At 32.2% G+C, this 25,042-nt stretch overlaps 1 protein-coding gene and 1 non-coding gene across 3 annotated transcripts in view; both read left to right on the top strand.

The window, feature by feature from the left end:
• GRID2 (glutamate ionotropic receptor delta type subunit 2) overlaps positions 1-25,042 on the top strand; it is a 1,896,723-nt gene that overhangs the window by 139,041 nt on the left and 1,732,640 nt on the right. The window lies entirely within an intron of this gene.
• Positions 14,212-14,315, top strand: LOC127542204 (U6 spliceosomal RNA). The gene has a single exon (XR_007948590.1). It is a non-coding gene; the product is annotated as a U6 spliceosomal RNA (small nuclear RNA).

Raw genomic sequence — 25,042 nt, forward strand, 5'->3', positions numbered from 1 at the left:
ACTAACTTCATTTAGCATAAGTTCATACAAGTCTCTCCAGGCCTCTCTGAAATAATCCTGCTGATCATTTATTATAGAAAATTAATATTCCATAGCATTCATATGCCATAACCTATTCAGCCATTCTCCAAACTGATGGGCATCCACTCATTGCCACTACAAGAAGGGCTGCTACAAATATTTTTGTACACTTAGGTCCTTTCCCCTTTTTTATGCTTTCTTTGGGATAGGGGCTCAGTAGAGACATTGATGGATCAAAGGGTATGCACAGTTTGATAGCCCTTTGGGCATAATTCCAAAATGCTCTCCAGAATGGTTGGATCAGTTCATAACTCCACCAAAAATGTATTAGTATCCCAATTTTCCCAATCCCCTCCAACATTCATCATAATCTTTTCCTGTCAAGACAAATTCTGAACAACATTTTGACAAAAAGAAAAAAAAATACAAAAGAAGAAAGCCATCAAAAATGAAATGCCACATTAATATGATTAATTGTGGCCTTTTTGCTTTTTGACTCCCATAACATTGCTTCTGCCTCTACTATGAAATGGTTGAGCACATGAAATTTTCAATTATTTGGTAGAAAATTCATGAAAGTGATGAATCTAGTTGAATTAAAACTTCTTATGACCATTATTGTCAGTCCTTTGCTAATGTGTTTTTACTAAATTCTATTTTTTAATGTTCTTGTTTGACATTTTTGGAAGCCTTGTTAATTAAGGAAAAATTATCCTCTGATTAATTACAATGAGCTGGTCTTAGAGTAGCATAAATAATACAGTGATTAATTGATATATCAAAATCAATGGCTCTTCCCATACTTCAAAGAAGGATGTTTTGGATTGAAGGTGTTGTGTTCTCCTGCATAGTCATATGGATTCAGAAAAAAAGTGTCATCCTGAGACATTTTTCAAATTGAACATTCTTGTTTCTTTTGGTAGAGAAGAAAATGCTTGGTGTAATTATTATTATATACCAAAGGATTCTTCTGAGTTTAAGTAATCTGAAATTTTAACGACTTTATACCTTAAATTTTGGATTAACAAATTGAAGCTTAATGTTTCCAATTAAAAAATGCAGCTTAGACAATTACAAGAATCATATGTAATTCCAAACATTTAAATATATCTTCTATTAAGTATATTTTATTTATAATTATCAAGTTTTGACTATGTCTACCAGCTAGTAGCTTCATCATTCTTGCTTACTTATAATAAGAATCAAAGATTTTATGTTTTTGTAGAACTAATATTTTAAAGTGCTTTTGGAACCCAAGAAAAAGGTGCATTTAATTATTTTTGTTTTTTTCTAAAATTTCTATGATTTATAAAAATGCTGTCAAACAAAACAAATAAGATTATTTAATCAACAACACACTAGCTTAGAGAATTTTCTTAGTGAAATCCATCAAGCTATCAATTTATTATTTAAGTATGGAGTTATTTTACAAAAAACTACATATGTCAGTATTTGTGTTCCTTTGTGTATCATTGTCCATTAGGGACTAATTTCAAGCTAATGCCATTTATCTTCAAACTCTTGCTGTAAAAAAGCTATTTTTTTTCCAAAATGAATCCCGAATATTAAAAAAATAAAGAAACATGACTTTTTTTAATGTTAAATAATTCAAGGAAAGTAATAGGGCTATTGTTTTCTGCCCTTGTTGGAGTACATTTTGATTATTAATTATTGTGAAGGATGTTTACAAATGACTGTACACATACAGATGGACATCTAGGATCCAAAGGAGTTTGAATAATATGCCATTTTAAAAGAAAATATAGAAGAAATTGAGATGTCTAATTTGGAGTACCAAAAACTTAAAAGACTCCCATTCTGAGCTGTGAAAACAGCAGAAAGGCATAAATTACAGAATCTCAGACCAGATATCTTTCCTTCCAATAAGTGAGCAGAGTTCAACACAAACATAAAATATGTCATCAAGAAATAGGCTGGGGAAATGAGCAAAGAAAGAAATTTAAAAAGGATCTGATTATAAAAAGTTGTCATGGTGATAGGGAAACTTATAGAAGCAAATGAACTGAAAATATCTACAAGCAAAACCCCAGAGAAAAATCCAGAGTGGATCTAAACCCAATAACAAATCCAAGAATTGCAAAATAGAAAATTTAACAATCAAACAACAATTTAAAAATCAAACACAAAAGAGAGTCTTAAAAACATAAATATAAGATCATGAGAAACAATAAGGCTACACTGTTTATATTTGGATATGTAATACATAAGAACTTTATCACCATTATGGTAATTAAAAGGAATCTACCTAGATTGTCTATTTTTAATGAGGTGATTTCAAAAGGAAAATGTAAGCATGAAAATGAGAAAGATACCTGAAGGGTATTATTTCTCATAAATAAATAAAGGAAGAATTTATAAGAGAAGGAAAATGGTGGACAGAGTAGGCAACATTTGAAATATTCTCATATGAAATGATTCAAGGGAGGAAGATTATAATACTCACAGCTGGGTATAGGAATTTGTCTTGCCAATAAGGGATGTAGAAGGAAAAGAGGGAAAGAGAAAGGACATGGGAATAGAATGGGAGGTAGATTAAGGAAGGCAGAAGTCAGAAGCAAAATAAAGATTCTTGAAGACAAAAGGAGGGAAAAAGAGAAGACTAGATAAAGAACAGGATGGAGAAAAAATACATAATTAGCATTCATAGTTCTTAATATGAATGTGATAAAATCACACAAAATGAAAGAGGATAACAGATTGGAATAAAGCCCAGAATGCAACAATATGTTGTTTATAGTTACTACACTTAAAATGGAAATATAGAATTATTGGAACATAATCTATTATTCATCAATTGAAATAAAAAGGCAAGGGTCAGCAGTTTTTTTCTGGATCTTTGGAGGAGCTTAAGAGAGGATAATGTGGCGAGACAATTGATTAGAAAAACGATTACAGTGGTCCTTTTGTTGGGACTAGGTACATGACTGCTGCATTGCCTGTATGCAGATCTTAGTCAAGTCTCAGGGTAAGGAAAAGCATTAGCATTCCAGAGTTTGTGAGCTCAGGGGAGCAGAAATACTGGTCACAATTCCAGGGTAGAATAATTTGTGATTGTTCACAGACCAAAGCAGACTTGGAAAACAATGACCATACCTTTCCTATGATCATACCATCTGAGAAGAATGGAAAATTTACAAATCCCACAGAATTAGTTTTGAAACAGTTGCACAAAAATCCTGAAGTTTGCAACAATGCAACCTCCACTCTAGGAGTAGAACCCAACTTTTACATAAAGTTAAAAGTCAAGAAATAATCTGAAAAATAAACAAACAACGATGAAAAAGAAACTGACCATAGAGAGCTACTACAGTGAAAGAGAAGATCCCATAAAACTCAGAAGACAACAAAATAAAAAAATGTATATTGTTTTAGGCACAAAAAAGAATTTCTAGAAGAGCTCAAAATTAAAAAAAAAATCAAAGTGGTAGAAGAAAAATTAGGAAAAGAAATAAGAATGATCCAAGGAAATAATGAAAGAAATCAACAACTTAGCAAAGGAAGTATGAAAAATCCTCAAGAAAATAATAGCTTTTAAAAATAAGCCAAATGGTAAAAGAGACACAAAAATGTACTGAAGAACTCCTTAAAACAGAATTAGTTAAATAAAAAAAGACAAAAAATCCATGGAAGAAAATAACTATTTATAAAGCAGAGATGACCACATTGGGAAAAAGGATATACAGAAATGAATTTTTAAAGATAGAATTGAAATGAAAAAGGAGATACAGGTGAGAAAATAATTCAGGTGAGAAAATAATTCCTTAAAAATAGAATTGGGAAAATGGAAGCAAACTACTCCAAGAGACATCAAGAAGTAATAAAATAAAATAAAATGAAAAAATAGAAGAAAATGTGAACTATCACATTGAAAAAAACAATTCCCCTTGAAAATAGATTCATGGGAAATAATTTAAGAATTATTGTACTTTCTGGAAGAAATTTTGATTGGATCAAAGGATTGGATCAATGCTTAGACACCATTTTTCAAGAAACTATCCAGAAAAATTGCCCTGATATCCTTGAACCAGAGGATAAAATATAAATTGAAAAAAACCCATTGTCTACTTCTTGAAAGATATCGCACAAATTACAATCAGTGATAATGTACTCAGCAAAACAGAAAAAAAATTGTCTGTTTAATGAAATGGAAGACTTTCAATTATTCCTAATGAAAAAATCAGAGCAGAACAGAAAATTTGACTTTACATATAAGATTTCAGAGAATCATAAAATGGTAAGTAAGAAATAGATATCATAAAACATTCAATAAGATTCAACTATGTACATCATTTCGTGGGAAGATGATACTTGGTAATTCCTAAGAACTTTTTCATCATTAATCCACTTAAGAGTATATGTAGATAAGAGAACATAAGTGTTAAGTATGTTGGAATGATTATATATCTATATATATAATTTGGTAAATAGGATATTATCTTCTTCAAATTATATGTAAAGATAGTTTTCAACATTAGTTTTTAAATAAAATTTTGAGATTCAGATTTTTTCTTCCTCTGTCACTCCCAACACTCCTTCCCAAGACAATAAGCAATCTGATATAGGTCATACATGTACAATCCTGCAAACATATTTCCATATTAGTCATATTGTGAAAGAAGAAGCAGAAGAAAAGGGACAAACCACAATCATCAAATAGTGAATACAATATGCATTGATCTATTTTCAGATTCCTTTTCTTATGGTACCATAGTAATTCAGTACATTCATACACCACAATTGTTCACTTATTTTCCAGTTGCTGGATATCCCCTCAATTTCCAACTCTTTGCCATCACAAAAAAGAGCTGTGATAATCATTTTTGCACAAATATGTCCTTTTCATCTTTTATGATGTCTTTGGGATAGAGATATAATAGTGGTATTGTTGGATCAAAGGGTATGCTTAGTTTGATTGTCCTTTGGGCATAGTTCCAAATTACTCTCCAGAATGGTTGGATCAGTTTACAACTATCTTTAAATGCATTAGTGTCCCAGTTTTCTCAAATCTTCTTTTCTGTCACATTAGCCAATCTGATAGATGTAAGATGTTACCTCAGAATTGTTTTAATTTGCATTTCTTTAATCCATAGTGATTTAGAATTTTTTTCTTATGATTATAGTTAGCTTTAATTTCTTCATCTAGTTAATTTTCATATTCTTTGACCATTTATCAATTGGAGAATGGCTCCTATTCTTATAAATTTGATTCAGTTCTTTATATACTTGAGAAATGAGGCCTTATCAGAAATATTTGCTATAAAAATTGTTTCCCACATTTCTGCTTTCCTTTTAATCTTGGTTGCATTGTGTGTGTATGTGTGTGTATATGTGTGCATGCATGAGCACATGTGCAAAATATATAAAATTTAATGAAATAAAAATTATCCATTTTGAATTTCATAATCTTTTCTGTTTTTTATTTGGTCCTTAAATCTATCACGTAAGCTATTTCATTCTTCTCCTAATTTGCTCATGGTATTAATCTTTACGATGTATGATTTTAACATCTGGTGTGAAATGTTGGTTAATGCCTAGGCTCTGTCATACTATTTTCCAGTTTTTTTCTAGCAGTTTTGTCAAATAGTGACATTTTATCTTAGAAGATTGAGTATTTGGATTTATTAATCATTAGATTGCTGTAATCATTAACAACTGTGTCTTGTGTAGCTAATATATTCCACTGATCCACCATTCTCTCTCTCTTAGCCAGTAATAATGATTTCGATGATTGCTGCCTATAATTTTAGGAGTGGTATGACCAGACACCTTGCTTTGCATTTTTTCATCAATTCCCTTGATATTCTTGACATTTTGTTCTTCTAGATAAATTGTGTTACTTTTTCTAGTGCTATAAAACTGTTTTTGGTAGTTTGTGTGGCTCTCAATAGGTAAATTAATTTTTGGTAGAATTGTCATTTTTATTATATTAATTTGGCCTACCATGAATAATTGATTTTTTCCAATTATTTAGATCTGACTTTATTTTTGTGAAAGTTATTTGTAATTGTGTTGATATAATTTCTGAATTTTTTTTTTTTGGCAAGGAGACTGCCAAATATTTTTGTATCATATACAATTATTTTAAATGGAATTACTCTTTTTTTTACTGTTTTGGTTGAGCTTTGTTGAATCTATCTATCTATCTTTCTATCAAGTTATATTTATTTTATATCCTGAACACAGCTAAAATTTTTAAGTATTTCAAGTAATTTTTTAGTTGGTTCTCTAGGGTTCTCTAAGTATATCATCATGTCATCTGCAAAGAATGATAGTTGTGTTTCTTCAATTTATTTTTCTTCTCTTATTGTTAGTCGAATATTTCTAGTACTATATTGAATAATAGTGGTGATAATGTGCAAACTTGTTTCAACCCTGATCATACTGGGATAGCTTCTAGCTTATCTCCATTATATATAATGTTTGCTGCTGATTTTGAATAGATATTGCATATCATTTAGGGAAAACTATCCTTTCCTCTCTAGTGTTTATTTACTTATTTTTGCAAAGCAATTGGGGTTAATGACTTGCCTGGGATCACACAGTTCGTAAGTGGTGTCTAAGACCAGAACTGAACTCAGCTTTTACTGACTTCAGGATTGGTATTCTATGCACTATCCCTCTCTAGTGTTTTTAATTGTAATGGGAATTGTATTTTATCAAAAGTTTCTTCTGCATATGCTGAGATAATTATGCGATTTTTATTGGTTTTATTATTGATAGGGTCAGTAATGCAAATTTTCCTGATACTGAACCAAGTCTGCAATTCTGTTATAAATTCCACTTCTTCATAGTGTATTATTCTGATGATAAAGTGCTATGATCATTTTGAAACAATTTTATTTACAATTTTAACATCGATATTCATTAGGAAATTAGTCTATAATTTTGCTTTTTCTGTTTTGGATCTTTTTGATTTAAGTATCAGTATCATATTTGTGTCATAGAAAGAATTTGATAGGACTTCTTTTTTGACTGTTTCCCCAAAAAGTTTATGTAGTATTAGAATAAATTGTTCCTTAAATGTTTGGTAAAATTCATTTGTAAATCCATCTGGCTCTGGGGATTTTTGCTCAGGGCATTCATTTATGGCTTGTTCAATTTCTTTTTTTTCCTAAAATGGTGTTATTTAAGTATTTTTTCCTCTTCTGTTAATCTGAGCAGCTTTTATTTTTGTAAATATTCATCTATTTAACTTTGATTGTCAGATTTATTGGCATACATCTGGACAAAATCCATTTTGAAAAGTAGAATTGGACAAGTGGAAAAGGAGATACAAAACTTTCATGAGGTAACTGGTGGATTTTTTCAGTGAATATCGAATTTATGAAATCAGGGTATATTTCCTCGATCATTTCTTGAAAGATACTGTTAGGTCTTCTTTTTTTTTTTATCATAGCTTTCAGGTCCAAAATTTCTTAAATTATCTCTCCTGGATCTATTTTCTAGATCAATTGTTCTTTCAATGAGTTATTTTATTTTATTTTTTATTTTCTCATTCTTTTGATTTTGTTTAATTGATTCTTGATGTCTCATGGAATCATTAGCTTCTATTTGCCTAATTGTATTTTTTAAGAAATTATTTTCTTCAGCCAGTTTTTGTATCTCCTTTTCCACTTTTCCAATTCTACTTTTAATGGATTTTTTTGCCAACAGGCCAATTCTAATTTTTAAGGAGGCATTTTTTGACTCAATTTTTGTGCTTTTTTATAAGCTGTTATCTCTTTTTTAAAATAATTGTCTTGCATAGTTCTCATTTTCCCCCACCTTTTTTTAATCTTTCTTACTTGATTTTTAAATCCTTTTTGAACTCTTCTAGGAAGACATTTTGTGCTGGAGACCAATTAATATTCCCTTTTGAGGGTTTATTTGTAGAATTTTTGATAGTGTTTTCCTCTTTTGAGTTTGTTTGGATTTTCCTTGTTACTTTAGTAACTTTTTATTAATTCAGTTTTCTTTCATTTTGAATGATTTTGAATGATTTATATATTTAGTCCCTTAAAAATACTTCCTATTTTTGTTTCTTAGTACATTTTAAACTGTGATTTATTAATCTCAGTGATTTTTCAGGATTTCTATTTTGTCTTTTTATTGCATTTTAACAAGTTCATTTTTTTTTTTCTTTCTATGTTTTCATTAAATGGCCAGTTTGTTGAATGGCACTTTCTCTAAGACATAAATTTCTTTCCAAGTACTGTTTTGGCTGCCACCCATAATGTTTTGCATTTTTCTCATTATTATAATCTTTAATAAATGTACTTTAAAAATTATTTCTTCTTCAATCAAATCATTCTATAAGATCAACTTTCAATTACTTTTACATTTAATATTTTATTTTTCCCAGTTATATGTAGAAATAATTTTAAATTTTCATTTCTAAAAATTTTGAGGTTAAAATTCTCTCCCACCCATCTAATCCTCTTAGGTAAGCAGTTTGTATAGGTCACATATGTATAGTCATGAAAAACATATTTTCATATTAGAAATGTTGATTAAAAAAAGCAAAAAACTCCAAGAAAAATAGTTTTTAATAATAGCCTTTTATTTTCAGAACACATGCAAAAATAGTTTTCAATATTCACCCTTCCAAAACCTTGTAAAGAAAAATAAAGTTTATAAAATATGCTTCAGTATGTCTTCAAATTCTACGGTCTTTCTCTTGGGGTGGATAGCATTTTTCCATTATTAAATCCTACACAATTGCTTTGGATCATTGTGTAGCTAAGAATAGCTAAATCATTCACAATTGATCATCATGCAATATTGTGATTACTGTGTAAAATGTACTCCTGGTTCTCTTCATTTTACTTTACCTCTGTCCATGTAAATCATACTTTGTTTTCTTGAGAGCATACGGTTTATTTTATAACACAATAGCCTTTCATCACCATCATATCTCACAACTTGATAAGCCATTTCCATAATGATAAGTATTCCTTCAATTTCTAATATTTTGCCATCACTGAAAGGTCTAAAATAAATATTTCTTCTTAAAAATTATTTTATTTTATTTAATAATAACTTCATATTGACAGAATCCATGCCAGAGTAATTTTTTATAACATTATCCCTTGCACTCATTTCTGTTCTGATTTTTCCCCTCCCTCCCTCCACTCCCTCCCCTAGATGGCAAGCAGTCCTATATATGTTAGATATGTTACAGTATATCCTAGATACAATATATGTTTGCAGAACTGAACAGTTCTCTTGTTGCACAGGGAGAATTGGATTCAGAAGGTAAAAATAACCCAGGAAGAAAAACAAAAATGCAGATAGTTCACATTCGTTTCCCAGTATTCTTTCTTTGGGTGTAGCTGCTTCTGTCCATCATTTGTCAAAGAAATCCACTTCCATCAGAATACATCCTCATACAATATCATTGTCTAAGTGTATAATGATCTCCTGTTTCTGCTCATTTCACTTGGCTTCAGTTCATGTAAGTCTTGCCAGTCCTCTCTGTATTCATCCTGCTGGTCATTTCTTACAGAACAATAATATTCCATAACATTCATATACCACAGTTTACCCAGCCAATCTCCAATTGATGGGCATCCACTCAGTTTCTAGTTTCTTGCCACTACAAAAAGGGCTGCCACAAACATTTTTGCATATGTGGGTCCCTTTCTTGAGGGCCTAATTTCAAGGATTAGAGAGGTGATTAGTCTTTCCTGTTCAGTCTTCAACATTTAGCAGTACATACTTCTTAAGTAGATAGTGGTATAGTAAACATTAAAGCTAAAGAGGAGAAAAGAATATCTAAGTTACAGCTCACATCTATTCCAATGACATTGAACAATGAAGGCAGTACAGTCAGCTCATTTTTAGGTAAAAAGTGAATACAGGCACTGTGAAATCTGCAAAGGTCTCCTTAGGTATTTCTTCAGGCTTATAGAGTTTTCTTCCTTCTATTCTAGTTATCTACAAGTAATTCAGAGTACTAATATTCATGGGGGGACTGTAAGATAAATCTTTAGCACAAATACAATTTGAGGTGAATCATTCTTGCCAATATAAAGTTTGCAAACTCTGTATCTGTATCTCCATCAGCAAAGTCTTACTTCATATTTTTACCTTAAGTTTTAAGAAAACCAATTTGTTAAGGCATAATGTCTGAGTTTAGGGACAGTCTTTTCTGAATTTATAATTGCTATTTTGGACTATTTGTTGACAGGTTTTTAAAAAATTTATTTTATTTTAATTATTAATTAAAAATAATTATATTATATATATAATTATATATAATTATATTAATTAAAATTAAATTATATTTAATTTAATTTATTTATTAAGCATCTAATATATACCTGGAATTGTGCTAAGTGCTTTACAAATATTTCATTTAAACTTCACAACAATTCTGTGATAGATGCTAATATTATCCCCATTTTTCATCTGAGGAAATTAAGGCAAATAGTGATTAAATGATTTTTCCCAGACTCACAGAGCCAATAAATTTCTGAGATCAGATTTGACAGGTCTTCTTTTTTCAAGATCCACAAACTACTGTGCCATCTGGATATTTCATAGACACTTATGACTGTCATCTGGAAGAGAAGCCTTTATTTATTTTAATTAACTTAAAAAAAAGAAAACATTGAAAAACTTCAGAGCTCTTAATAATTCAGTGACCAAATGTGTCTTCAGCCAATTGATGGAGAATCAGGCTTTTTATCTCTTATCACTGAATTGGTAGACTAGAGGTACAGATTAGATGATGTTTAATATATTTGATTTGTTATGTTTAGCTTTTTCCTTATTGAGAATCTTTATATTAGTATCACCATAAATTTTGACATAGCAGTTATATAGGGCAGTTATATAGTTATAGAGGTCAAAGACAAATAGGGATATTCTCATAGCTCTACACTTTCATGATTCTACACTATATATCTAGCTTTTCCCTATTCTTGCACTGCACTTAAGCTAGGAAAGTTAATATCCATCACCCTCTCATTTCTGCACAATCAGCAACGGAACCACCTGATGTTTCTTGGGTCTTCTCCTTCATTTCAAGGGTCTGCTCTGTCTCTCTCTGATGGACAAGGCAAATACGGCTCATTGGCACCCATCTGATTCCTTCTCCATCTGTGGAGATACAAGCAAACCCTCTCCCCCAAGCAGTTAACCTATTTGGTCCCTTCCATTTATCACTTTCTGGGTCTCTCCACATCACCTGGTGATTATCTAAAGATAGTGGAGCTGCTTACATTGGACACTGCCCTTCTGGTGGGTTATAAAATCTGTCTGTCAGAGCCAGTGCATCTTTGTCAAAAATCAAGAAGTTAATAGTATAAAGAGCTAGAGTTATAGTTCTCTAGGGTTACCTGTGACTCCCCCTTTCTTTTGTTTTTGGAGGAGCATCTTAATATCTCTGTTTCTCCTCTCTACTATTGCCTGTCCTTGAGGATTAAAAGGTATGCCAGGGGTGTGTAAAATGTTATACTGGGCACAAAAGTGTGCAACATGTTTAGAAGTACATGCAGGTCCATTGTCTGTTTTTATTGCTTGTGACTCACCCATAATTGCAAATGCTTGTATGAGGAATTCAGTGACCACTTGGGCTGCCTCTTTTGCTGCTGGTATTGCAAAAGTGAATCCTGAAAAGGTGTCTACACAACATGGATAAAAGAAGATAACCAAAAGATTTATAATGGGTCACATCCATTTGCCAGATTTCATTGGGTCTCAAATCACGAGGGTTCTTCCCTACAGGGAGTATAGGAGCATGGAAAGGAATGCAAGCTGTACAGGCTTTTACTATGCTCCTAGCTTCCTCTTTTCTTATTCCAAATTGTAAACGTAAAACTTGAGTGCCTGATGGTATTTAAAATGAAATTCTTGGGCTTCCTGAAATAAAGGAGGCCAATAAAATATTGGCCAAAATGGTTAGAAGGCTATCTGCCTTTGAATTACCATCAAAAATAGGACCTGGAAATCCACCATAAGAGTGGACATGCAAGATATAAATCTTACCTGGATGCTTTCTCACTTGCTCTTGAAGTTCCTTAAAGAGCTGATATATATTAGAGGTTACAAATTTTATTTGGGCTGTGGCAATTCTTTGTAACACACCTACTGAACAATTTGAATCAGATATTATATTTATATCTCCTGGATAATAAGTAAGAGCTAGAATGATTGCATACAATTTTACAGCATACATTAATTTGTGCATTAGTATAAAAGGTGTATATCTTGTCAGGTCTTATCCCAGATAATTGCTTAATGGCCTTTAATAAAATTCTAGCCACAAGCACTGGCAAAGGAATAAGGTTTTAATCTTTTAAAAAATATTTTTAATAATTTTTAATGCTCTAATCTTTTGCTAAAATCTAGGTGAACTAAAGCTATAACATTTTCCTTATCTACCATTTTAGTAAAGCTTTAAAAAACATGGTTCTTTCTAGAACTCTCTTCCCTTTCTAGATAGACAGCAACAATCTCTCTTTGATGATCCATTCTAGAATTTTTATAGAAATTAAAGTGAAGCTCTTTGTTTATAATTTGTATAATCTGTTCTCTTTCATTTTTCAAAGTAAAGAATATCTCTCCCTTATCAATTTTGTGCTACTTCTCTTATTTTCTATAATCTTTCAGTTATTACTGACACTGATTCAGCAAAATCTTAGCTTCTAATTCTTTCAGTTCATGAGAGTCAAGTGACTTCAGAGGAAACTAGCCCAATCTCTTGCTATCATCTTAATTATTTGGGGTATTTATTGTTAAATTTTTTTGTTTAACTTTTGTTAAAGTTTTAAAAGACTTTCACAATCTAGTCCAATCAACCTTTCTGGATAAATTGTTCCTTAACCTCACATACACTGTTTATTCTGCATAATCTGAAAAAAAGATCCTGTTTTTTTAGGGATTAAACATTATTTGTTCAGCAAGCTATCCATATCTTGTTAGAACCACTCTATTTCTGTCCTGTCTTATCCTGATTTTTCTCAGGAATCTCTCAATACCACTTCCCATACTTTATCAATATTTGCAAATGTGTCAGAGTAAAACAGTTTCTGAGTTTTCTAATTGATTGATGTATCTCTTCTTGTAGCCTCAAGGATAAAAGATAAACTAGATAATCCTTAGTAAAATCTGTCCTGTTTATCCAAAACAAGAAGCTTTGATCAGGGAGAACTAGAAAATTGTTGAAATTGTTGATTCTGTCTTCCTGTCACAATCTGAGGCTCCTTTTTTTTAAAAAAAATTTTTATTTTTTTTTCTAAGCTCCATTTTACAGATCTATCATATAAACAATAAAGAGATAATCCAATATAATATCTTAGGTGGTTGAGAGTTGCTTAAGCTTAAATAAGTTGTAAGTATTAGAAGTGGTATTTGAACTCACATCTTCTCACCCCAGAGCCAATGCAGGAATTAAATTCTACTTTAGTATGAAGAGAACTTTTGGGTTTCTCTAGCTTGGCGGTTTCATCCTGACCCTGAAGCTAACCTATTCTCTTCCCTTTTCTTCAATGTTTTTTTTTTTTTTTAATCTCTCAAATCATATGGCCTTGACTTTGGGGCCTTTATATAGATTTACCAAAGAAAATGATCCATGATTAATACATGGAATTCTTTTGAGATGTTCTTTTAATGTCAGAAAAAAATAACTTCACAATTTTCTAGTCAAACTGACCTAACTGTTATTTTGTGGGCACAACAATCCATTGCCTTCTTCTTAAATTTGCTCCACAGAATTCCATGCTTCCTTTAAATAAAAAATAAGGTATTTTTTCATAAGCTTTTTTTGATGCCCTTTCATTGTTGATTCCTCCCCTCACCCTTTATTATTTTATATCTATTTTGTACATATTTTTGTAAGGTGTTGCTCTTTTTTATTTGAATAATTTTAATGTAAAAGTCAAAAAGAAGAACATTTCATCAGAAACAGAGAGAGAAATCCTCAGGAAGAGTCAAAAAGACCAAGTGGCCTGTTTCCTGGTATTTAATTTGTATATGACCAATATGAATTCTTTAAGAGCAATAGCTGTGAAAATCTAATACATTGAACTCTTTTGTGACTATTTCCTTAATTATGAGTTGCTAGAAAAACTGAATTTTCACTTTCATTATGTGGTAGAGGAATCCTTTAACACAAAAATCCTACTTTGGATCAGCGGTCATGACAAGACCTTCAAATATGTCAAATATATCTTAAAGTGAGTCTGGGTGCTCACTTTGGCAGCATCAATACTAAAATTGGAATGATAAGAAAAAATTAGCATGGCCCCTATGCAAAGATAACATAAATTCCTGGAACTTTCCATAGTTTTCAAGGTGACAATGGATACTGGGAAATTGGTGAGTGATGATAGGGTCATGGGAATTATTAAGAACTGAGATAACTCTCCTTGCAAGAATGATTTTTCTCTTAGATGGCTGTTCTTATAGTGAACCAGCTGATAAGCTTGATGATCTCATGGACAAAAGGAAAGGGAAAAAAAAAACTACTCAATAATTGAGTTCAGTACTGTGAACTGTACTTATTTTGAGAACCACAGACAGGTTGATTCATCCTGCAAGTCAATGCTCTTACCATGAGGAATTCAACCCTAAAAAAGATGACATAAAGATGACATCACTGGGAAACCTTTGATTTGTATATTCAGATGATAACAAAATTGTTTTGCAAACTACTTGAAATTGTATTGCACTCAGAGTTTCCCAAGGTAAAGTAATACAATAAACCAAGGATTAATTTACAGTTTACAGTTTACAGATGTGGTGGCATCTAGCATCATGGCAGCTATCTCCAAGATGACTTGAGAGGAAACTAAGGCACAAAAAAGTTAAGTGACTTACCCAAGATTATATAAGTATCAAATGACTGCAGGGCAGGCAAGACCACACCTTGGTGGACAAAATTCAGAGCAAAAACCTGAACTTTTAAATGCTAGGCAAAAGGGAGAGATTGGTGAGGAACAAAAAGAAATGAGTATTGGGGAGAGATTGTTTCAGCAGGTTATTGTTTTTCCCAATTCCGGTGGGAAGTTAGTTGGAAGATGGTATGTTGGGGAAGGACAGTTATACATTTTTAAAGCTCCCAAGGTAGAGGTTATGAGGAAGAAAAGGAAGTATTAATCTTACAGGATCTTGTGGGAACAATTATCTTTCATCTAGGAATATGATTATAATTGAAAAGCTATTGACCTAAGACATCAGTTGTCATTTATGACCTCTGAGCTTGCCATATGGGGAGAATGGCCATTCTCCCATTATCTCCAGTCTGTTCCTTGTAACTGGATAGGTTTTGGCTACTGATCTTAAAAGTCTCTATATTTTGTTTTCCTTTAGTAGAGTACAAATTCAGAGAGGAGTGAGTCTTTTTTGTTTTTTGTCTTTGTATCACTAATGCCTGTAATGACCGCGTATTTAAAATCAGCTGGAGTCAGGAATTCAGGTTAAGGGAAAAATCTTCAATCTTTATTGAAGTGAAGAGGTGATTAAGGATTGCGATGGCAATATGGGCAAGAAAGATTGCGATAGCAATATGGGCAGCTGCGACAGAAAGCCAGCTAACAGAGGGGGATCTGAGCTGAAAAGCCGTAGCAGTCGCAATGCAAGCAGTCTCTCCTTCCCCTTCCTTTTCCACTCCCCTGCCTCCACCCACCAAAATCGTCATTTCCTATACAACACATCAGGACTTGCACAAAGAGTGGACAGGGGCCATTCTTTCTCCAAGCATATATATTAATAGAGTATGGTCCAATTACTATTTAGCCTCATGTGCTTGGGACCTCAGTGCATCAACTCAAGCCTCAGCCCATTACAAGTGCCTATCAATGCAATGACCTGGCACAGAGTAGCAACTCATTAAATGCCTGAATAACTGAAGTAAAATGATTCTCATGCCTATAATCTTCACTTCACTTCTGAAATTTCTTGGTTTGATACTGTATAGATACAATGTAAACAAATTACTTCTGCACACTGTATTTATTATCTTCACTACATGTTGAGTTATTTTACATTACAGCTGTAATGTTAAAAATCCCACATTCCATCTACTACTCATTTTTCTGGTGTTTTGGGGGACTTCTTATGTTTGTGACATGATTGCAGAAGGTATGAAAGCAAATCCTTTTTATGGAATAATAGTTGCCCCACGTTCTAGCAAAGCAAATCAACCAGAAGCTATATCTTTCTGTATCTTCAAAACAATGGTTTGAGCAACAGTGGGATGGTTTTCTGAGTATGGTTGCATAAGTGTGTGCTGAAAATCAACATGATATGTTAGAATTCACATTTTTAAGACACTGTGTCTATAGCTAATATCATCCTGGTCTCCCAATCAGGACTTGTCAGAGGCCTGTAGCCTCAGATATCATTGTGCTGCATTTACCTGAAATAATTTTGTTTTCTTCAAATAGAATGCAAGCTACTGAGATTAGTGGATATTTTCTTTTCTTTTCTTTTTTTGCTATCATTGATGTCTAAGTGAATAGAAAAGAATTCAGAAAACTTGTTCAATTGTTAGTGCCTTTTTGGACAAAAAATCTTCACTGATCTCCCTGACTTGCTTTACTCTATACTTCAGAACTCAAACTGCTAACTTCTTAGAAAAAGACTTTTCCCTGAGTAATTCACAAAAAAGAGGAATATAAACTTGAGACACTAAGAAATCCCCCCCAAACCACTGATGCCTTAGGATTATATTGACTGTGAGAGAGAAAAGAGAGTGAGGGAGATCTGCATTCAATTTTTACCAATCACAGTGCAAAGAAAGCTTTAAAAATTGAAAACATAAACAAGGATGCCCCAAAATGTGGTTCTTCTGAAACTCATAAGGAAGAATTCAGACAGTTATCAAACATGGTATAGATTTCATTTAGTTGAACTGAAACATTTATTAAGCACCTCCTATATACTATAATATACTATACATTGACATTATGTGTGTGTGTGTGTATATATATATATATATATATATGTATACATATATATACACATACATACACATATATACATATATATGTCTCTATGTTTTAGTGTAAATAAGGATATCAATATGTAGTAAGTAGTTATGATACTAGAATAGGTACTAGACATATAAAGAGAAAAAGTTAACATAGTTCCTTACCTTAAGAAGCTTATATGAGACTCTATCCAAATAATTATACTTCTATGCCATGATTTACTGGTAAAAGGCAGATAGTGGAGCAATTAGAGTTGTAAAAGTAGGAGAATAATGGAATAAGAAAGAAAGGAATGAATTCTGGGGGCTGATAGAAGGGAGAATAGATTGAGGAAGGCAGGAGTAAGAAGTATAACATTTGATGGGCAGGGTGTGTGTGTGTGTGTGTACATGTGAAAGGAAATATGAAAAATACTATTGAGGGAAATAAAGAGTTAGTAATCATAACTGTGAAAAGATTAAAAGTTTCTCTGATAAAGACCTCATTTCTCAAATATATAGAGAACTGAGTTAAATTTCTAAAAATAAATATTCCTTGATAAACAATAAAAGAATATGAAGAAGCAATTTTAAAAGTAATCAAAGCTATCTAAAATCATGGGAAAGAACTATAAGTTTAGTAAAAGAGTCCCTGGTTCAAAAGGGATGAACACTTTACTCACTTTATTTGCATAATTCCAAATTGTTTTTAAATGTTGTAGTACAATTTCATAGCTCTGCTAGCAATGTATTACAAATACTTTAAAATGTGTTGTAATTTTTGGTTATCTTTGATAGTTTGCAAGAAGAAAGATGAAACTGAAGGTTGTTTTAATTTGTATTTTTATTACTGATTTGGAGCATTTTTATGTAGTTGTAAATATTTTGTAGTTCCTCTTTTCAGAACTATTTGTTTACATATTTGACCATTTATCTATGGGGAATGACTATTAGTTGTATACATATACAACCATAGACATGTGGATCTTTACAACAACATTGAGAGGGTAGATTTGATTATTATCTCCATTTTACAGATGAGAAAACTGAGACACACAGTTTAAGTGACTTGCCCAGAGTCATATAGCTAATAAGTGAGGTCAAATTTGAACTCAGATGTTCCTGATTCCAGGACGTTTTACCACCTATTATTGCACTGTGGCAAGACTCTTTCTCCCATCACATGTTTATTATGCAGCCTTCCATTGATTTATACTCTTTCTTATTAATCTTTTTAAAAAATACATGTGCCTAGAAATCTCTTCTTTGTGTTTATGCTCTTCCTCTCATCCAAGTGTCATTTGCTTCTGGGGTTAAAACCTGTACATTCTGTCCTGCTCCCCCAAGACAAAAATATCATACATTAAATTCCTCACTCTTCAGCTAATGCAAGGTCCTCATCTCTCTTCAATGGCCCATCTCTCTTCACTCATAGGAATAGTCATCACTGACACTCACTCCCATCACGAAAGAAAGGTCACACCTTCCTTTCATCTTCCTTTATGCTTTAAATTGCATTTAATTTGTATTTTATTTTTTCCTTGATTGCCTGCAAATCTTTTCCTCATTCCCTTCTTGTGAAGACACGCATGTGCAATCTTTAAACACATTTTAATATTAGCCACACTATGAAAGAAAACAGACAAAATCCCCTAGAAAATTAAAGGAAGTTTTTAAAAATTATGTTTTGATTGGCATTCAGGTTCCATTTTTTTCTCTTGAGGTTGATAGAATTTTCATCACAAGTCCTTCAGAATGCTCTTGGACTGTTGTATTGTTGAGAATAGCAAGTCATCTTCATACCTTCATATCATCTACCAGGAGTGATGATTTTGCTTCAATTTCTTTTCCTTGTTTTATTGTCATAGCTAGCATTTCTAGGAACAAATATTGAATAATAGGCATGACAATGGATATCCTTGTTTTATTTCTGATGTGATAAAAAGTCTTCTAGCTTATCCTCAAAATAGACAATGTTTGTTGTCTTTAGATGGCTAGTATTTATCCTTTCAAGAAAAGCTCCCCCACTGTGTTTTCTAATGTATTGTGTCAAATGCTTTTTTCTACATCTATTGCATTAATTATATGATATTTCAACTTTCTCCTATGCTGGGCAGTTCTTAGTTCACTAGTCTAAGTTCCTGCAGTAGGTGACTTTGTGGTGGTTGAACTGGTATCAGTTTCATCCTATACATTCTAATGGTAGAAAAACCTTGTTGATAGATAACACAGTTCCATATAAACATAATGCCTTATTTTGGTGAGTTCTTCTAACCTCTCCATATTCTGATTCTCTGGCTTGACACCAATGGTTCAAAGCCCACTTTCCCTGTAACCAGGAGCTTGCAGCCCCTGAGAGATCTTTGCTTTTGAAGAACTTGAGGCTCAAGAAATTTTTGCAGCCCTGCCGCTGAGGTTTTGAAGATATTGGAAGAAGGGAGGAGATACTGAAATAAAGGGTTGTGTTTTGTTATAAACTTATATTGTATCCTTAGGTCTGCTAATAGATCCTCCTTGCTGGTAATGTGGGAGGTGAAGGAGGGGAAGTGAGCTCAAGAAAAGAATATATGTGTGTCAGATTTTTTAAACCTCCTTTTGGATTTTGGGTATCCTAGACCTTAAGACAGCTAAAGTTGCTTTGTCTGTTGCACATAATTCCTTTTTCAAAGTCATTTGGATAAGATGAAATGTCTAGTTTACCATCTTATTGCTCATGTGACCCAGAAGTCCCTGAGAGTAGAAAGTTGAGAATGACACATGAGTTCTGACCCTAGGTATGTGTGTTGCATAAAAACACTATCTTATTGGGAAATTTTGGATGACATTGGGAAAGGGATTGAATGAAAGATGTCTGGGAATGTTGAGCCTGGGAAATTCAGTTCAGTTTGGTTAAAATACACCAAAATAAGTAATGTGTAATAAGGCTAAGAAAATCTAATTAAGTAATTTTGCATTGATTGCCTTAAGCGGCAAGCTAAGTAATATGAATGATCTCCTAAATTCAAAAGGAAGCAAATTTTATTAAGCAGAGAAGTAACATTCATGATTTTCAAGGAAGGGAAAAATATAACAAGACAGTTTTGAGGAACATCTATGCTCAAAGTTATAAAAAAAGGATAAGGATACATCAAAAATATTGATAAGGAGTTATGCCATTAGAAGTACTAGGAAAAAACATGACACATAAGCAAAGGGAAGAGAAGATGGACAGTGTCAAAAATTCCTGAAATATGAGTTATTAAGAAAAAAACAATTGGATCTATCAATTCAGTAGTATTTTCATCTTTGAAAGAACAATATAAATAGAATAATGGGAGAAAAAGTCGAAGAAATGAGTTGGAAATGAAATGTATCAGTGTTTAAGATTTTATAAGGAAATTGAAGAGCAATTATCATCTGCTTTGCAAATCCTTGGGGCAGTGATTGATTCTATTTTTGTTTCACCATTGCATGCAATAGTTAGCAGTCCTTTAATAAAATCTTACTAAATGAATAAATAAGAGAATATAACATAGTGAAGTAAAAGCTTTTTTTAAAAAAATGAGGGAGATCTTGACTTGTTCATTAGCAATATAGGAAGAAATCTTTGGATAAGAAGACAGTGAAGAGGAAACCATGGGAATAATGACTGAAATAAGCATCAAGACACAATGTCATCAAAGATTTTAAAAACAAAAAGATGTTTATTCTCTAAAGCAAAAAATAAATAAATTAAAAGTAGAAAATGGGATGTGAAGCAGAAAGTTTTTGGAGTGTGAAAGCAACCTTTCAATAATTATCATTGATTTTAAAAGGAATTTTTTTTCAGGTAACACATTTTTTCTCCTCATTCTATGTCTTCATTTTGAAAAATAATCTTCTAATAAATTCCCATAATGGAGTAAAATGAATTTCTACAATAAATAGCTTTGACTTTCTTGGTAAAAAGAAAATGAGCTTTCATACTAATAGAGGAAGGATTTATATTGGTGATGGTGATTTGAGGAAAAATGATACTAAATACTCGCTGATTTTTCATAGTGCTATAACTTTTTAAAGTATTTTATGTAACATAATCTCATTTATACCCCATGTTAACTTATTATAATTATATTTATTTTTAGATGATTAAATTAAAATTTACTTTGGGGGCAGGATTTGAATCAAGGTCTCATAAACCTTTACAAGTAGTGCTTTTCTTCCCTTTGCTATCAAGTTACCACAGAAAATTTTGAAATGTTTGATATACAGATTGTAAATAGTCAACCAAGGAAAAAAGATCTGTGTTAAACCTGTAAAGTTACAGTTGATAATAACTACAATAAGAGCTAACATTTACATATTGTAGTTGTTCATCCTTCATTTTTGAAGTGTATCAGAACCAGTTCTAACCTTTGAATTACTCATATATTCTGCCTTGTCCATTGCTGATTTCAAATATGTTATCTCATTTTGTCATGACAACCATCCAAAGAAGCAGGGGCTATTATTATTCCCATTTTACAGATGATGAAACTCAGGCAGATAAAAATTTTGATTTTACCATGCAGATTCATCAAGTAAGTGTCTCAGGAAAGATTTGACCTTAGACCATCCTGCAACATTGTGTGACTTCTCTCGGAAATATTTAGAAATCTAAGCTCAGTAGTGGATAAATAGATGATAAACAATCTAAAAAATTTGGAACTGATAAGGAAAAAAATGGAAAAAGAATATTTGAAGGGATTTGTGATTGTAAAATTAAATTGGTTGAAACAAAAAGTAGAAAATCAATCTGTCAAGGTCTAGTTTGAGCCCAAACTATAAAGAAGAAATCAAGTTGTCATTTTCTCCGAGAAGGTCAATTTTACTTCACATGTTTTTCCAGTTGTTCAGATTTTTGCCTGATAGTAGGAATCACAAGAGGTCTGTTTTTAATCTTTCTCCACTCTTCAGTATCAACACAACTCCAGAGTCCTTCTTGTTATTAGCTAGCAATCAGAGGCATTTTTTGATGGATTTGGCTGTTTCTAAGCCAATTCAGATCACAACCCTTCTGTGATTTCTCATCCTTATTACTTCTTGCTTGTTTCTTTACTGAAGTGCTTGAGCATTTACCCAGTGTGGCCCGTCTTCCTTTTCATCCTATTTATCCTTGCTATGATATTTATTTACCATGAACTAATGGGAAGTCACTTAATCTCTCTAAACTTCAGTTTCCTTCTCTGAAAAACAGAGATGATAATCTCTGTTACCTACCTCATGGGGTTATTGTGAAGCTTAAATGAAGAACATATGTAAAGAGCTTTGCCATCTTTAAAGCCCTCTGGTAAAGGGAAATGATTAGGAAATAGTCTGCAAGTCCATAAACAAAATGTAGTAGTCACAGTAACTATACCCCCTTCTACTAAAATGTATTTTCAGCACTGTCTCTCCATGCTAATGATTCTTTCTGTTTCCTTTTCTTTTTTAGCCATATTGAGTTTTCCTAGTTACCATTTAAAACGGTTTCAGATATCTGATATTGAAAATGTAACTTTTTCCCTAGGAAAATCATTTGTAAAAGTTGTTTTCTCTATTTTTCACCAAGGAAAAATTCAGCTCTTGCATAGACTGTTTTCTTATAGATGTTGTTGTGATGAAAAGGAAAACTTTAAGTATTACTAATAAAGATTACTGTTATTATCTTTTTATAAAAGCATTCTTTTCCTATATTTCTGTAACCTTGCTCTCTCCAATAACTTGAAATTCTGTTCCAAAGTACAATTAAAAGTTTATTGCTTCTAGGACTGAAATCTTTTTACAGTCAGGGGCATTTTAGAAACCTTTCTTGACTTGAGTACTATAAAGGGTTATTTTGTTGGTGTTGGTTCTTTCTTTCTATTAATCCACAATGAATTTTTTTAGCTCATTGCAAATATTTCTCTAGGGTTTTTGTCCCTTCCCCCCATAATTGTGCTACTATTGCAGTGCTCATATATAGCTAATATCTTCTATTCTAACTAGATGTCCAGTTTATTTAGTTTTGGGATCATTTATTTCCCAGATTAAGTGATATATTGGATTTGTATCTACTTCATTTATTTTTCCTTTACCCTTTTATTTTTCTTTGAAAATAGTGGTCTTGCTACAGCACGTAATGTTCATATAATGCTTTGAATTTTACAAAGCAATTTGTTATCTTATTTGATTCTTATAGCAACCTTTTAATCTTTTAGATAAAGACTTTATAGTGTACTGCTCTGTTAAATAATATATATGGCTTTATTTCCCCTTGGGCTTAGTTCAAAAAAGCACTACAGAATGGTTGAATCAATTAACAAGTCCATTGACAATGCATCAGTGTTTCAATTTTCCCACAATCTCTCCAAACTTTGTTGCTTTCTTTTTCTGTTATATTAGCCAATGTGATAGGTAACTCCTCAAAGTTATTTTTTAAATTTCTATTTCTCTAATTGATAGTGATTTAAATGATTTCTTTTGTATAGGACTATAGACAGTTTGATTTTTGAAAACTGCCTCTTCATATTCTATGACCAATTATCAGTTGAAGAATGGTTCTTATTTCTAAAAGTTTGACATATATTTGAGAAATAAGATTTTTGTCAGAGAAATCTGCTGCAATTTTTTTTCACAATTATAATTACTATGTATTTTCTTCCTTTTTCCATGTAGGCATGTAAACAGTTTTATCTTATTGAATTCCTTATGATTTCTCTTTCATGTTTACCTTTTTATTATTTCTTGATTGTCATATTTGAATGACAGATTTTCTATTCAGCTCTGATCTTTTAATCACAAATGCTTGAAAGTCCTCTATTTTATTGAATATCCATTTTTCTCTTTAATAATTACACTAAGTTGTTAGGTTATTCTTGGTTGTAGTCCTGTATTTTTTGCCTTTGGGAATATCTTATTCAAAGACCTCTAATCTTTTATTATCCTGATTATGGCCCTACAGCATATGAATAGTTTCTTTTTGCTTTCTTGCAATATTTTCTCTTTAACCTAGGAACTCTGTAAATTGGCTGTGTTATTTGTGGGAGTTTTCATTTTGCAATCTCTTTTAATTTGTAATCAGTGATTTCATTCAAAGATTGTTTTACCCTCTGATTCTAGGATACCAGGGAAGTTTTTATTGATAATTTCTTGAATATATGAAATTATTGAAAAATAATGTCTGGGTTTTTCTTTTTTTATCATGGCTTTTGGTTAATCCAATAATTTTTTTTTTTTTTATAATAAATTTTATTTTATTTAATAATAACTTCGCATTGACAGAATCCATGCCAGGATAATTTCTACACGACATTATCCCTTGCAATCACTTATGTTTCGTTTTTTCCCCCTCCCTCCCTCCTCCCCCCCCCCCCCAGGATGGCAAGCAGTCCTATATATGCTAAACATGTTGCAGTATATCCTAGATACAATACATATTTGCAGAACCAAACAGTTCTCTTGTTGCACAGGGAGAATTGGATTCAGAAGGTAAAAATAACTCGGGAAGAAAATCAAAAATGCAAATAGTTCACATTCATTTCCCAGTATTCCTTCTTTGGGTGTAGCTGTTTCTGTCCATCATTTCTCCAATGAAACTCAGTTAAGTCTCTTTGTCAGAGAAATCCACTTCCATCAGAATACATCCTCATACAATATCGTTGTCGAAGTGTATAATGATCTCCTGGTTCTGCTCATCTCACTTAGCATCAGTCCATGTAGGTCTCTCCAAGCCTCTCTGTATTCATCCTGCTGGTCATTCCTTACAGAGCAATAATATTCCATAACATTCATATACCACAATTTACCCAGCCATTCTCCAATTGATGGGCATCCATTCATTTTCCAGTTTCTAGCCACTACAAACAGGGCTGCTACAAACATTTTGGCACATACAGGTCCCCTTCCCTTTTTTAGTATCTCTTTGGGGTATAAGCCCAATAGAAACACTGTTGGATCAAAGGGTATGCACAGTTTGATAACTTTTTGGGCATAATTCCAGATCGCTCTCCAGAATGGCTGGATTCGTTCACAACTCCACCAACAATGCATCAATGTCCCCGTTTTCCCGCATCCCCTCCAACATTCATCATTGTTTTTTCCTGTCATCTTAGCCAATCTGACAGGAGTGTAGTGATATCTCAGAGTTGT

This window comes from Antechinus flavipes, chromosome 6, assembly GCF_016432865.1.
Source record: "Antechinus flavipes isolate AdamAnt ecotype Samford, QLD, Australia chromosome 6, AdamAnt_v2, whole genome shotgun sequence".
Classification (NCBI taxonomy): Eukaryota; Metazoa; Chordata; class Mammalia; order Dasyuromorphia; family Dasyuridae; genus Antechinus; species Antechinus flavipes.